This window comes from Podarcis erhardii (assembly GCF_964252035.2).
Source record: "Podarcis erhardii genome assembly, chromosome: 9".
Lineage (NCBI taxonomy): Eukaryota > Metazoa > Chordata > Lepidosauria > Squamata > Lacertidae > Podarcis > Podarcis erhardii.
Window position 1 is genome coordinate 2,933,612 of NC_138512.1, and position 6,000 is coordinate 2,939,611.

The 6,000-nt window shown below is 45.5% G+C and overlaps 1 long non-coding RNA gene across 1 annotated transcript; it reads right to left on the reverse strand.

Annotated features, from left to right (window-relative positions):
- Positions 1-4,445: 4,445 nt before the first annotated feature.
- LOC309350527 lies at positions 4,446-5,362 on the reverse strand. Its single transcript, XR_014160454.1, has 2 exons — positions 5,234-5,362; positions 4,446-5,197 (listed from the first exon to the last, which is right to left on the reverse strand). It is a non-coding gene; the product is annotated as an uncharacterized lncRNA (long non-coding RNA).
- Positions 5,363-6,000: the final 638 nt, after the last annotated feature.

Sequence of the window (6,000 nt, forward strand, 5' to 3'; positions counted from 1 at the left end):
CCTCAGATAGGAGGGAAAGTTGCACCCAGAAATGATCAGCAGCAGCAACATAAAAGAAACAAAGCAAGCTGGGCGGAGATTAGCCGGAGGGGGCATGGGAAACAGCACAGAAGTCCAGTTCAGAGACAGAAAAAAACTGGGTAAAACTGGGGGCAACACGCGCTACAAAAAGAAGGAAGAGGTATGGAACAACCTCAGAAACTCAACCAACCTTCGATATGGAGAAACCCCCATTCTGGCCCTACAGGACCTATCTCAGGATACTCTAAACCGGAGGAAAAGCCTGCGCCCATGCACCCAGCGTCTCCAACAAGCAGGGATCAAATACCGATGGGGCTTCCCCTTCCGTCTCATTGTAACAACCAATACAACACAACACATGGTTACCAACATACCTGAGGCCCTGCAACTACTAAAGAACCTTGAACTCGACCTCCCACCGGAATGGCAACCAACAAACCCACCAAGTGACAGCCCCAACCACGAGGAAACAACAGCAAACAACTGGACGACGGTACAGAAGAAGAAAAGGAAACAACAGAAGCGGCACAACAACGCAAACCAATACAGACAAGCATCATGCTCAGAACCAACCCGCCGGTTATACGACACAAGAAACCAGACCAAGATTAACCAAAGCAATTCATCGCAGATGGACAACCCTACAACAACAACAACCGCAGCTGAATGAAGCAACCAGGAAAAAACCACAAACTGAAGGACTGGTGATTCCCCCCCCCGTTCCCCCTCCCCCCAAAAAAACATAGATTTAGTTAACACCATCAACATCCCCACAGCCCCACAGAAATCCCCACCCCAACACCAGTCCAGATGACCTCAACCACATTCCCCACCACCCACACCTTCAACATTCCCATACTCCATACTAAGGAAAAACAACTCCTCCAACCTCAATAACACAACCCACAATCAGGCTAAAATCTGATACCCAACCAGCACTATGGTGGCACCAGAGCGTACCAGCACCCACACCCACACCCCAACACACCAACAATGTTGCTCATAACATTGGCAACATTGCTCATGAACCTTATACTTGACAGCGACGTTACAAAGTCACTTCACACTGTCTCACTGATCTCCCCCTCTCGCAAACAACAGGGGGGACGGCCTGTCCTTGAACACGGCCTTCCACACCAGCTGAGACCTAGGACCAACCGGCTAAATGCCAGATGGCCTAAAATACCCCAAACAAACACCTATATGACTACATATAGGAAACTCTCTACAACTTACCCCCTACTCTTTAACCCAAATCTTACTCTAATCCCATTAGCCCCCCACCCCACCACACCCTAGGTCAGCGCAACCCCACTGGTTCTTTAAACAACACGAAGAGAGAGACACAAGACAACCCAAACGGGTTGGCAGGGAATCGCCCCACATAATAGATAAGCAAGATGGCTAACCTAAAAGCAATTACATTAAACGTGAGGGGGCTGGGAAACCCCATCAAAAGAAAACGCATCACCTCATACATAAACACCATGAAACCACACATCACCTTCCTACAAGAAATACACAACCCACCCAAAGGCAGCAAACTCCTGAGCGACCCCCGCTTCAGTCAGCAGTGGGTCGCACGAGGCTCAGGGAAAGCTCGCGGTGTAGCCATAATACTCAGTAGAGACCTGAACTTCACTACCACAACTTCACTTTTTTGTCCTCAGGGACAAAAAAGGCAGATTCATTTTCGCTAAGGGGACACTAGATGGTAAAATCAAACTGACAATTGGCTCCATATATGCCCCAAACGCGAAACAATTAGAATTCTTCCAGAAGACACTAAACAAATTCCTCTCCTTCTCTGAAGGGGAAGCAATCCTAGGAGGGGACCTCAATCTAAATGATCAGGTATATCCCTGAAAGATATCCACCCTACAACCCCATGGGCAACCTTCCTCCGAAGGAAACCCCCAACAACTAGGAACTCTTACAAGTTACTAAAAATGCTAAAAAACAGGGGTCTCTACGACATTTGGGGTGAGCAAAACCCGGGAGACATCAGCCATACATTCCAATCGGGACGCCATGATACAGTGTCCAGACTGGACAGCATTCTACTCACACAGGGTCTGGTCCCCTCAGTAGAATCAACAAACATCGGTAACATTAAAATCACAGATCACGCCCCAGTAGAAGTCATCGTTAAAATAGGAGAAGGAACACAAACCACCCCATCATGGTCCTTCAGTCCCATCCTAACTACAAACAAACAAATTAGAGAGAGTCTCACAAAAACCCTCCAAAACTACTTCAAGGAAAACGATGTAGACAATATAACAACCCCCCTCCTATGGGACACAATGAAAGCCGTCACCAGAGGAGCTTGCATAAAAGAGAAAACATTCCTTAAAAAACAAACCTCCTCAAAAATTAGCAAAATAGAACAAGACATCACAGCCCTCTCAACACGCTACAAACAAACAGGATCTAAAAAACTCCTCAAACTTATAGAACAAAAAAGGAGAGAACTAGACTCCCTAGAAATTAACAAAACAATGATCAACATTCTATATTCTAAACAACGTTTCTATGAATATGGAGGGAATAACTCCAGATTACTAGCAAATAGATGTAGGAAAAAAGCACTCAAAACAAGAATACACTGCATCACCAAAAAAGACGGCAACATAACATTCTCCCCTGAAGGAATAACCTCAGAATTTGCAGAATTCTACTCCAACCTATACACCTCCCATAACCCACCAGAGAAGGAAATCAGAACATTTCTAGCAGGACTGACCATGCCTACCCTAACTGATGAGGAACAGGAATTCATGGACAGCCCTATCACCCCAGAGGAAATAGATGTGGTCCTCAAAAACCTGAAACCACACAAAGCCCCAGGCCCAGACGGCTTCACAGCAGAATTCTATAGGAAATTCAAAGAACCCTTGATGCCCTACATGACCCGCCTATTCAACGACATCATAAAAGGGGCCCCCATCCCCAAAACCTGGACCCACTCCAAAATAGTCTCCATCCCAAAACCACTAAAAGACAGCCTCAAAGTAGAATCATACCGCCCAATCTCATTAATAAACCAAGACTACAAGATATTCACATCAATCTTGGCCAACCGCCTAAAAATCTTCCTACACAAGTTAATAGCCCCAGACCAGACTGGCTTTGTCGCTGGCCGCAATATAACAGACCCCATCAGGAAACTACTGAACCTGATCGAACACAGCAAGGCAACGAAACTCCCATTGACAATTATGTCCCTAGACATCCTCAAAGCCTTTGATTGCTTAGAGTGGAATTACATATTAGCAGTACTAACTAACATGAAATTTGGCCCCAACTTCCTACAAATCCTCCAACAAATATACTCCCAAGCCTCAGCAAAATGCAGAATTAACAATATGGATTCTAATACTATAGCTATCCAAAGAGGCACGAAACAAGGATGCCCACTGTCTCCCTTCTTATTTATCCTGGCTCTGGAACCCTTAGCAATCTGCATCTGAGCAGCCACAGACATCAAGGGAGTGGAAATAAAAGGCAGAACCTACAAATTAGGGCTCTTTGCAGATGACCTAATGGTGACAACACCAGACCCCATAAGCACAGCAACCTCCCTAATCAGAGAACTCAACAAATTTGCAATGGTGTCGGGCCTACAGGTAAACTTCACAAAGTCAGAAGCTATGTGCTTCAACACCCCTCCTCACACCCGAAAAGAGCTCACGAAGGTCACCAAAATAAAACTCTGCCACACCAAGTTCAGATACCTAGGGGTACAAATAACCAGAAACCTCAATAAATTGTACCTCCACAACTACAAGCCCCTGTGGTGACAAATTAACAAAGACCTAAAGAGATGGACTAACACGAATTTCACTCTCTCAGACAAAATAGCCATGATCAAAATGATCACACTCCCAAAACTAACCTACCTATTCCAAACCCTCCCAATCTGGATCCCCTCAACCCAACTCCGCAGTTGGCAGAGAAAACTACACTCTTTCATCTTCTCACATAAAAAACCAAGAATAAGCCCCAAATACCTGCACCTCCCCACCTCAGAAGGAGGATGGGGAATCCCCAACATAGAAGCATATTACATTGCCAACCAAATACGTCATATAATCCCATACATACTAGAAGATGAGACAAAACAATGGGTACACCTAGAGAGGGACACAATTGAAAATACTTGCACCACAACATACCCACTCCTCCCAAACAAACTAAAGAAAATTCCCACAACACTTAACAGGTACACACAGACCATGCTCAAAGCATGGAAAACACAAATAGGCAAACTATCCCCAACCCCATCCCCACTAATCCCCCTGGCGTACCACCCATTATTCCACCATGCAGCACAAAACCTCCAGATAAAAACCTGGCGAACCAAAGGCTTATATCGCCTAATAGACTTTTATAAAAATAACAAACCCTTGTCAACACAAGAAATACAAGACAAACTAGAAGACACCCAAATGCCCTGGTTAACACAACACCAACTACATGCCCTCTTAAACAACCCAACAGTAAAATCAGCAGCAACTAGGCCCCTGACAACCTTTGAAAACCTCCTCCTAACAACAAAGGGAAATGGTAAAGTGACGGTATCCGCAATATACAAAATACTACTCCAAAATCCTGCAAATCCCCTAGACGCAATCAAAAAACAATGGGAGAATGACATAGGCTATGAGATTAACCCCACTCAATGGACCAGAATGTGGTCTAAACCCCCCTTTAAATCCATATCAACGAAAAGAAAAGAACTCACACTGAAACTCACCTACAGGTGGTACCTAACACCAAGGAAACTAGCGCTAATACACCCAGGAACCTCACCAAAATGCTGGAGAGGGTGCACCTCCACAGGCACATACCTTCACATGTGGTGGGAGTGTCCCAAAATCCAACTATTCTGGACAATAGCCATACAAGAAATATGTAAAATAACTAAGCAAGTATTAGACTTCACCCCAGAATTGGCCCTACTAAACATCTTCCAAGACAACAATGCCCATTTACACCACAAAGAACTCATAACCCACCTACTTTCAGCAGCCAGAAACACCATAACCAGACACTGGAGAGACCTGTCAGGAGTAAGCATGGACCAATGGTACCAAATAGTATGGGAAACAGCCCTACTAGAAAAATTAACTAATAAACTGAAACTGACACGGGGACAAACAGAAGAAGACACCTTCACCCCCGTATGGCTCCCCTTTATCACATACACAGCCCAACAGGACAATGACAATAATCCACCAACAGCATACAAATCAATATGGCTAACCTGATCCAAAACACCCACCCACCTCACTCACACACGAAAACAAAGATCACCACAGCCAATCACAAACAAACAATCACATCCTAGGCCAACCCCAACCTCTCTCACCACAAGGAACACAAGTGAACAACACAAGCACGCTGACACCAAACTACATACATTAAGCATAATAGAAACACCGCCACCCGACCCCACCCCCATCCATCTCCCCTCCCTCCACCCCCTTTCTTTTTTTTCTTTTCTTTTCTTTTTTCTTCTCCCCCTAATGCCTCAACAAATGAAATGGATTTGTAAAAATGTTACATGGGGGGGAAAAAAATACGAGGCATTACACTTACACTGTAAAACAAGAAAACCCTTAATAATAATAATAATAATAATAATAAAAACTGGGGGCAACAGCATGTGGGTGCACTGCATGCAGAATGTCACCCCCCATCAGGATGGCACCCAGGGCAGACCACCCCCACAGCCCCACTGCCCCCCACTGCCTTGCTCCGCCTCTGCCACTGGATTCCTTTCCCTTTCCCAAAAGGACAGAAGCAAGCCAGAGGATCAGCTCAGGGAAGACAGGAAAGAGAAAGTTCCAGTGGTGGCGGCTGCTCCTGGAGGCGGCAGGAGGAGTGTTTGTGCAGGAAAAGGGAGGAACCCATCACAAGTTGGCACTTAGGATGACGGTGCTGGTTGGTGCTTTTACCAGGAGCGCAGCCCCC